Source organism: Eumetopias jubatus, unplaced genomic scaffold (assembly GCF_037043125.1).
Source record: "Eumetopias jubatus isolate StellerSeaLion01/CBP00866 unplaced genomic scaffold, mEumJub1_p1.0 scaffold_13, whole genome shotgun sequence".
Taxonomy (NCBI): domain Eukaryota; kingdom Metazoa; phylum Chordata; class Mammalia; order Carnivora; family Otariidae; genus Eumetopias; species Eumetopias jubatus.
Window position 1 is genome coordinate 15359826 of NW_028274819.1, and position 10452 is coordinate 15370277.

Here is a 10452-nt window from a genome sequence, read left to right on the forward strand (position 1 = left end):
CTGGCCTTGGGCAAGTCACTTCCTGGCTCTAATCTCATTTTTTTTTCTTATCTGTCAAATGAAAAGATGTGGACTGGGTCCCATCTGGGGCTAAGATTTTTAAACTCTAAAATCCCCTGACCTGGTTGTTAACCCCTTAAAGACTGAGTCAAATGGTGTTCTCCACAAACCCTAACAGCAGAATCAGGACGAGCTGCCACCTCGGCCCTTCTGATCCCATTTCCAGTTCTCTTTCAGACCCCACTCCACTGGGGGACCGTGGAGAAGAAGGGGACAGCCACGTGGAGACCTGGAAGAAAATCGTTCTGGAGGGGCCCCTGGGTGGCTCAGTCGGTTAAGCATCTGCCTTCCGCTCAGGTCATGATCCTAGAGTCCAGGGATCGAGCCCCACTTGGAGTCCCAAATCGGGCTCCCTGCTCAGCGGGGAGCCTACTTCTCCCTCTCCCTCGGCCCGTCCCCCTGCTTGTGCACGCTCGCACTCTCTCTATCTCAAATGAATAAATAAAATCTTTAAAAAAAAAAAAGGAACTAACAAGACTAGCTGATGGATTCATTAGAGGCTGACATAAGTAGCAAGGAGAGGAGTCAAGATTTTAGCCTCACTGCCTTCCCCAGCAAGACCATATGCTTTTCTCCCTATTTTCTGTCTACTCTCTCCTCTGCCTTCTCTTCACCATCACCAAACCTACCCATTTCCAGAAGTCACGCACGCTCCGCCGTTTCTGCTTCCCTCAGTCCCGGGAATCTTCCTTCACTGAATCTCTGGATCCTTGTGCGCGTGCATCCATCAGCAGGTGCCAAGATAAATGTCTGTTTCCACAGCTGTGTTCTGTACCCCTATTAGGTGATCAGTTCTCCAAAGGTAGGCACCCCAGCAGAGCTGTAGGACAGAATGGCATGTTAGCTAGGGGCACAGCCGGAATCTCATTCGTTAGTTAACCGTCAGATAAGTTACTGATGTCTCTGAGCCTCAACTTCAGGTTAAAAAAAAGGGGGGGGGTGTAATTAAAGAGCTAACACATATAAAGTGCTTAGTATGTGCAGTGCCTGGCATATAATAAGCCTCTAATAAATGATAGCTGTGGTTGTTTTCTGCAAGACAGTTGTGCTGCTTGTGACAATGACTTTGGGCAAGTGGTTTTCCCTCTTTGAGTCTCAGTTTGCTCATCTGTAAAATGGGATGTAGATAGACTTCAGCTCTAAGATTCTCAATGCCTCTGTTCCATTTGTTAATGCTTTACAATCTACCTTGGGTAATGTTTACCCAAAACCCTTGTGATGTGATTCATTCTTCATAAGGTTGCACCGCCCTCTGTTGGAGGTATTCTGCCTGCATTTGTTGGATCCTTAAATCGACAGATAACTTAAAAGCCCAGAAAGCTCCGTCGCCTCTATTCTGAGAATAATGTCTTCTTAAGTAACATCTTTTTCCGTGTAGCTATAGATTATATTTACAAAAACAAAAAAAGTGGGTTTTTCTGCATTTTAAAAATCTGTCCCTACTTTATTCCTTTTTTAGGTCCTTTTAAGAATTTGGGTTTTTTTAAAAAAAAGAAGATAGCAGGAGGGGAAGAATGAAGGGGAGTAAATCAGAGGGGGAGAAGAACCATGAGAGATGATGGACTCTGAAAAACAAACTGAGGGTTCTAGAGGGGAGGGGGGTGGGGGGATGGGTTAGCCTGGTGATGGGTATTAAAGAGGGCACATTCTGCGTGGAGCACTGGGTGTTATGCACAAACAATGAATCATGGAACACTACATCAAAAACTGATGATGTAATGTATGGTGATTAACATAACAATAAAAATTTAAAAAAAGAATTTGGGTTTTTTTAATTATTTGTTTTGACATAATCTCAGACTTATGAAAAATTTGCAAGAAAATTATACTATATCCTTCACCCAGATTCCCCAAATGTTAACACTTAACCTAATATGCTTTATCATTTCCTCTCTGAATCTGTTTCTTTCTTTCTGTCTCTCTCTCTGCATGTATATATAGATACACACATACACACACGTATATACACACATATATATCTAGTGCATGTATTTTTTTCTGAATCTTTGACACTAAATTAGACACGAAGCCCTTTTATCCCTCAATCCTTTATTAATGATGATATGATATTATTTTTAAATTTTCAGACTTTAAATTTCTCAAATTATTTCCATAATCTCTATAGCAGAAAAAAATCCACATTCCATTTTACATTTAGTTGTCATGTCTCCTTAGTTTCCTTTACTCTGGAGTAGTTTCAAAATTTTCTTTGTCTTTTAAGATATCGACATTTTTGAAGAATTCGGGCCAGACATTTTGTAGAATATTCCTTTATTTGGATTTGTTGGATGTTTCCTAATGATTAGATTCCAGCTATGCATTTTTGGCAGTAATACCACAAAAATTTAGGTTTTTTTCAGTTTTTTTTTTTTTTAAAAGCAGTGTGTATTTAGGAGAGAGATGCAATAATAATGAAAATTATACAATTATTTATGTGTTTCTTTACATAAACAAACACTTGGGGAGCTTTTAAAAAAATCCCCGGGGCTCCTGTGTGGCTCAGTCAGTTGAATGTCCGACTCTTGATTTTGACTCAGGTCATGATCTGAGGGTCCTGGGATCAAGCCCTTTGTCGACTTCTTGCTCAGTGGGGAATCTGCTTGAGGTTCTCCTTTCTCGCCCTTTGCCGGTCCCCCAACACATGGGCTCCCTCCCCTGACCCTCTCTAAAATGAAATAGGAGCACCTGGGTGGTGCAGTCGATTGAGTGACTGACTCTTGGTTTGAGCTCAGGTCCTGATCCCAGGGTGGTAAGATCCAGTTCCACAGAGGGCTCCATGCTCAGTGCGGAGTCAGCTTGGGATTCTCTCTCCCTTTCCCTGGCCCTCCTGCTTGTGCTCTCTCGCGCGCGCTCTCTCAAAAATAAATAAATCTTTTTTAAAAATAAGATAAATCTTTTTGAAAAATAAAAAATAAAATAAAAATACTGATGCCCAGCCCCATCCCTAGAAATGTTGATAAAATTAGGATGTTGAGTATTAGCAGATTTTTTAACTCTCCTGATGCTTCTGTGCAGACCGAGTTGAAAGTCATTGATTTCTACTCTGCTAACTCCAAAAGGAACATTGAACAAGTTACAGAGATCCATAAAAGTACAGTAAGATAAACTGGGAGAAGGGGAAGGACCCTCAATAGGAGAAGGACATGCATGAAGTCTCGAAGCAAGTAAAGCTTGCCTTGAGTGGGTGATAAATTTGCTCTAACAAAGAACATGAAGATAGTGGAATAATGTGAAAGTCAGAAATCCAATTTTAAATAATACACAAGATAAACCTACACTGCATCTAGAAAAAAAAATAGAAGTGCCGGAGGTTGCATTTGAATGGTAGCATTATGGGTGATCTTTATTGTTTCCATATTTTTCTCTTCTTTTTTAAGATTTTATTTATTTATTTTGACAGAGAGACAGAGAGAGAGGGAACACAAGCAGGGGGTGTGGGAGAGGGAGAAGCAGGCTTCCCGCTGAGCAGAGAGCCCGATGCGGGGCTCGATCCCAGGACGCTGGGATCATGACCTGAGCCGAAGGCAGACGCTTAACGACTGAGCTACCCAGGCGCCCCTCCATATTTTTCTTTATTTTCAAATTTTCCCTTAAAAAATCTGAGGTCCTTTTTATAATTAAAATGTTTTCAAAATATCAGTATAATTAAAATAATTTTCACTTGCGCAGCACTTATTTCGCAAAGCTCACATTATCTTATAATCGTAATAGTAAGTCAATGATGATCGTTTGCTTGTGTGTAGTATGCTCTAAGCTTTACATAGATTATCTTTTAATTCTTACAGCTAATCTTTGAGGCAGTTACTATTATTAACCCCATTTATTTATTTTTTTTAACATTTTATTTATTTATTTGAAAGAGAGAGAGAAAGCACAAGCCGGGGAGAGGGGCAGAGAGAGAGAGAGAGAGAGAAGCAGATTCCCCACTGAGCAAGGAGCCCTACGTGGGGTTCGATCCCAGGACCCTGAGATTACACAAAGACAGACACTTAACCAACTGAGCCCCCCAGGTGCCCCTATTAATCCCATTTCACAAGACAAAGAAGCTGACTCAGAAAGGTTACATCACTTGCCCAAGCTCAAACAGCTTCCAAGCGTCAGAAACAATAATTTTACTCTAAAGCTTTAACATTTAACTCTAAGAACACCAATATCTAATTGCTAGGAGAAATAAGTACTCTTACGCAAACTCTGCTTAATTCAACTATTTCACATGTTGTTTGTTAAAGGCTATTTTCCATATCAGATGAACATTAAATATGAAAAACACCTTGTTATGCTTTGCCTAGTCGCTTTGAAAATGAAATTAAAATTCTTGTCATACTCGGGTTAGTTGCTTTCCACCAACATTCAGCCATGTGCTTTTTTTTTCTTAAAAAAAGGAAATGTACAAAATAAATTACAGTAGCCAGGCAATATTCAGTAATTTCATTTATAATAAGGATTTTACACATGATGCAAACATTTCTAGAACAGAGTCATTCTTCAAAAGGAACTCAAAGAATGTCTTTAATGTTTTCCCCATGCATTGAGACCAAACATTTTTACTGAGATCTGTCTAAAAGGCTCAGGAGTAGGAAAACAAAATGTAAAAGTCTGGTTTGGTTTAGTGTAGTTGAGTTTTAATTGCTTTTGTTTCTAAGAAAAAGAATTGGAAAAATATGTGGGCTTTTCCACTGGGAGTTCTAGAACCAGCACAGGGCGGGGGTCAGGAGTCCTGGGTCCTGGTTAAGTCACTTCTCTCTGGGTTTTTATGTCTTTGTTTATAAAATGAAGAGTTTGGACCAGACCATTCGCTAAGGAACCCCCCCAGCTCAAAAATTCATGATTTTCCAACTGGATTGTCCTGCATTGTTCTTAATTACCTGACTCTAATGAATGACCCAAATGGCAGCCCTCCCCTAGGTCCAGGCAGTCCCAAGACGGTGCCAGGACCTTGTTGTAAACACGAGAGAAATGAATCAAGGCAGTTTTCTCCCTGTCCACCATCTATCCACTGAGGTGGCTCTTTTCCCCGGTAAGAAAAGAGAAAAACAGAAAGGAAATGGAATAACTGGATTTAGAGAAGAGGAAGAAGACAGTGGAGGAGCAGAAAGGGAAGGAAAGGTCCCTTTTTGTTAAGGATTTTCATATATTTAACCATCCCAACCATCAAAGTCTATGTAATATATTCTTGTATTCCAAATCGGATACAGTAAATTTAGATCTGTAAAGATTCCTTAAAAAGTACTGCATTTATTTAAAATTCTCCCAAATGTTTTTCATTAAAGGAAAAGCTTTTTCTTCCCATCACTCAGTTTCTAGAGCTGTGCCATCCAATACGGTAACTACTAGCCACCTGTGGCTATTTAGATGTAAATTTAAATTAATGAAAATTAAGTCAAGTTTAAAAATCAGTCCCTGGCCACACTAACCACATATCAAGTGCTCAAAGCCACATGGGGCTAGTGGCCACCGTCCTGGGCAGCGCAGACATAGAATATCTCAATTATCGAAGAAAGTTCTTTTTTTTTTTAAGATTTTATTTATTTATTTGAGAGAGAGAATGAGAGATAGAGAGCACGAGAGGGAAGAGGGTCAGAGGGAGAGGCAGACTCCCCACTGAGTGGGAAGCCCGATGCGGGACTCGATCCCGGGACTCCAAGATCATGACCTGAGCCGAACGCAGTCGCTTAACCCGCTGAGCCACCCAGGCGCCCTATCGAGGAAAGTTCTATTGGACAGCACTGTTCAGGAGTGTTTGATTAAGGGAAAATGGAGTTCAGAACATCTGACAGAAAATTAGACAATGGGAGGATGAGAATGTATGGTCAACTGTTAGCAATTATAATAATTATAATAGTTCCACGTACTGAGTTAAGTGATTTATATGCATCCTGTCACTCCTTAAAACACCCTCATGAGGTGGATATACCCATATTATCCCTATTTTACAAATGGTAAAACTGAGGCTTAAAGAGAGAAAATTGCCCAAGGGCAATAGCAAGCAGATAAACCCAGTCTACCCAGCACCAGAGTCCATGCTTTATTGCCTTCTTACCTCAAGTTTAAGGGGCAAGACAGACCTCTAGCTGGTTGCAGTAGGTGTCGTAAGTCCTAGCCATCCTGTCAACACTGTCCTCGGCACTGGGGACACCATGCGCCCAAGCCCCCACCCTTGGGGCAGGTGAGAGACAATGGAGTAGCAAATAAATTAATTGGTTCAGCCAGTGACTAAGGCAAAGAAGTTAACAAAACAGCCTACCATAGTAGACATCGATGGGGAAGGGGCTCCTTTGAGGCACTGACGGAGGCTGCTCTGAGGGGTGACATCTGCACTGAGACCTGAATGAGGAGAAGGAAACAGTCAGAGGGAGAGTGGAGGCATTGACCGTGCAAATGCCGCCTCGAGGCGGAGGCGGGCCCTAGCTTGGTGAGCTTGGTGAGCTAGCAGTGACCAGCATGGCCCAGCTGGTGAGGAGGGGAGGAAAGCACAGGGTGCAGAAAGTGGAGGGCTAGCTGTCCATGCCTCAGGAATAGACTCACCTCAGCTACTGGGTGAGAAAAGAAAACCCAGGGGCACCTGGGTGGCTCAGATGGTTAAGCATCTGCCTTCCGCTCAGGTCATGATCCTGGGGTCCCAGGATCGAGCCCCGAGTAGGGCTCCCTGCTCAGTGGGGAGTCTGCTTCTCCCTCTCCCAGTGACCCTCCCCGGGGCTCATGCTCTCTCTCTTCCTCAAATAAATAAATAAAATATTTTAGAAAAAAAAGAAAAAGAAAAGAAAACCCAGAGGGTCAGCAGGCAACCCTCCTCATTCACCTGGACTGGCCACCCCGGTGGGCCACCTTTTCATCTCACCCTAATTGATGCCCACTATTCTAACTGACCTCCCGCTTCCACCTGTGGCCCCTGGAGTCTGCTCTACTCAACTGCCACAAGGACCCTGCTGCTCTCCAAGAACAAAGAGTAAAAGGCAAAGGCATTGCGGTCGCTTGCAAGGCCCTAAGCAGTCTGCTCCCTGCCATTCTCCTGACTGGCTCCCCTCTAGCCTCCTCCTGTGCACTCCACACCAGCTACACTGGTCCCTTGCTGTCCCCAAACACACCAGACCACTCCAGCCTCTGGACTGTTCAGCTGGAATGCCCCCTCCCCAAGTTCACTGCGCAGTTCACTCCCTGATCTCCTTAAGGTTTGGCTCTGATACCTTCTCCACGAAGCCTTCTCTGACCACCATATTCAAAATCAAAACCCTCTTACTTGCTTTACTTTTTTCCCTATCACTTACCCCCGGCTAACATGCTGTAGTCTTCTCCTGCATTTCTTGAATGCATTTAGACTATATATTTCTATCTCCTGTCTTATCCTTTCCACGAGAGCTGGAGAAGTCTTTGCTTTGTTCCCTGCTGGATGCTTGGATAAATGCAGAATGAACACTGAGCTCCACTTTCTTAGGGGTCCTCTTCCAGATTTGGAGTTCTATCACCTGACACAGTAAATGTGACAGAACCCCTTCTCCCTATGACCCCCTGATTTTTGTTATTAGTCACAGATGACTGATCCAGTAAGATGATGTATTTTTTTAAATATTTAAACCAATGACACCTTCCAGTTAAAAATTTAACCAGGCCCCTGAAGGCCTTTCCCCAGCCTAAGACACAGACACCATGTAGACTAGCAGCAGCCAACAGAAATATAATGCAAACCACATACGTAATTTTAAATTTTCTGGTAGCCACATTGAAAAAAAGGAAAAAATAAACAGGTGAAATTAATGTTACTAATATATTTTGTTTAACTCAGTATATCCAAACATCGTCATTCCAACATGTAATCAATAAAAAAATTATTAATAAGGTATTTTACGTTCTCAGGGAGCCTGGGTGTCTCAGTCGGTTGGATGTTTGCCTTCAGCTCAGGTCATGATCCCCAGGTTCTGGGATTGAGTCCATGTCCGGCTCCCTGCTGACCTCTTTCCCTCTCCCTCCACCCCTCTGCCCTGCTTGTGCTCTCTCTTTTGCACTATCTCAAATAAATAAATAAAATCTTTAAAATAAAAAAGATATTTTACGTTCTCTTTTCATACAAAGACTTCCAAGTTCAGGGTGTATTGTATGCCTAAAGCACATCTCCACTTGGACCAGCCACATTTCAAGTGCTCATAGCCGTATGTGGCTAATGGCCACAGCACAGCTCTGTGGTCTCTGGAAGAGAGGCTACGGAGTACGTAGTGCCCAAGCAGGAGCTTTGGGCCTCTGTCCGAAAGGGCTGCTAAAAAGCTCACAGGGGCAGAAGCTCCAGGAGCAAGCAATCCTCGTTTCTCATTCCCTCAGGCCCTGCCCCCAGCCACTTTAGGCTCATGGGTCTCCCTTGGGAGGTGTGGGCTCCTGATCCTTTTGGGTTTCTTCCACATCAAGGCACCCCACCTCCCACCCCTCACCCCAGACACTCCAATGACCCACTGCAGAACCAGACTCTGCAGTGGGGAGAATCTGAGGTCAGCCCCCTCCATCCAGGGGAGGAATGCAGGGACCAGACCCTCTCTCCCATCAGCCCAGGGAAGGAATGCATGCAGAGGGTTCCCTTCTCCAGAGCCGGGAGCTGTATGCCCAGCCCGAGGAACGGAAGAAGGGGGAAACTAGCCCTTCAGCTGGAATTTCTGTTCACACTTCTTCCAGGGGAAAAAAAAAAAAAAATTCTGGAGCAATTTTGGCTTCCCTCTCTCCCAAGTCAGGACAGTTGACCGGTTCCCAGGGTGAAGTTACTTGGACTTCAGCCCCTCTTCTCATAAAGCTCTTTCCCCCAAGACTCTGCCATATGGTCCTGTTTTGCATGCGCTGCTTGCCACAGCCTCAGTCTGGGCCGCCCCGGCTCTCAGACTCCCACCCACTTACTGTATTTTTATCACCCTCCCCTCAACCCCACGTGCTTGCTTCTGCCTTTCCCTCCGCCCCATCAGCCTCTGCTGTGGTTTTTGATGATTTCCCCTTTGTTTAATCATTCTGGTGAAACAGGACCCAAAATAGAAAACAAGAGAGTGCTGACTTGGATGGGAAATAGACCCGCCAGAACAACTGCAAGTAACAACAATGTGCGAACGGCCATCCCCGCAGCATCGCCAGCTCGCCCGTTTACGGGCAGAGCGTCATCTTACAAACCGGGGGCAGTGCTTTTCCTCTGCGGGGACAGCACGCATGTGTTGAAGGCCTACTATGGACAACAGAGCCTTGTTGTGCCAGGCTCGGGGGGTGGAGACAGGAGTGGGCACAGGTGTCAAGGCTTCTGGCCCCAAGGACCTTGTAGGGAATAAAGACAACGCCTGTCCCGCCCTGAAGGCTTTAAACCCGGCTATGGGGGGGGGGGGGGACGAGGGGCTTCGTGGAGGAGGGGCACCCGAGCTGGAACTCGAAGGACCGTGCTGCCGAAAAGGTCGAAGGAAAGAGTGTGTCCAGGCGGGAAATGGGAAGGAAGTTCCCGCTCGGCACAGCAGCAGACTTCTGCCAGATCAGCGGGGGCCTCTGCCGGACACAGGGCTCCAAGTGTTCAATGTCCTCCTTAAGGATTACCGACTTCCATGCCCGGCTTTTCCATCAATGGTTCCATCACTTCACTGTTCCGAGCTCTGAGAGCATCCATGTCAGAAGGTTGAGGGACATGAGCCCTCAATGTCCTGGAGCCTGGTCCAAGTGGAGATGTGCTTTAGGCATAAAATATACCCTGAACTTGGAAGTCTTTGTATGAAAAGAGAACGTAAAATCCAGAAGGACAATCTGGATCCTCACAGCTGAGCTGCCACCACTGTGGGACCCTCCACAAGACTCAGTGTCAGCAGGCTGCAGGCCACTTGGACTGAATGGCAATCTTAGCCCAGGGGGCTTGGGTTACAAAGACTGAGGCCTCCCCGGATCTGGCCCCCAGCCGCTGCTCCGTGCTCTGTCCTCTTCAAACGGTGTGAGGGGCCACCCTCCTCTGGAGTGGATAGTTAAAGATTGTTTTCTCTTTTGCAAAAACGGAATAGAGAGAAAGGAAAAAAGAAAGCGTCTGCAACCCCTCCACCCCGCGAGAGTAATCCCTGCTCTCCAGGCAACCAGCCAATCGATGGGGAAAGTCTGAAAGAGCTTTACAAATCACACAAATTCGAAGTCAGAGGCTTATTTTTATCGCGTCTGGAACAATGCCCCCCAAGTACAGCTCAGTGATCCAAGAGAGGCCATTCCTGGTCCCCATTTAAGTGGTGGCCTCCACACACGTTCCATCACATCACTTGAGTTTGAATTTTTTTTTTTAAGATTTATTTATTTGAGAGCACGAGAGAGCAGGGTGGGGAGGGGCAGAGGGAGAGAATCTCCAGCAGACTCCCTGCTGAGCACGGAGCCCAACACAGGGCTCGATCTCACCGCCCCAAGATCATGACC

At 45.0% G+C, this 10452-nt stretch overlaps 1 long non-coding RNA gene across 1 annotated transcript; it reads right to left on the reverse strand.

Annotated features, from left to right (window-relative positions):
• Positions 1 to 796: 796 nt before the first annotated feature.
• Positions 797 to 7924, reverse strand: LOC148162613 (uncharacterized). Its single transcript, XR_015766698.1, has 3 exons — positions 7904 to 7924; positions 6305 to 6384; positions 797 to 880 (listed from the first exon to the last, which is right to left on the reverse strand). It is a non-coding gene; the product is annotated as an uncharacterized LOC148162613 (long non-coding RNA).
• Between the last annotated feature and the right edge of the window lie 2528 nt (positions 7925 to 10452).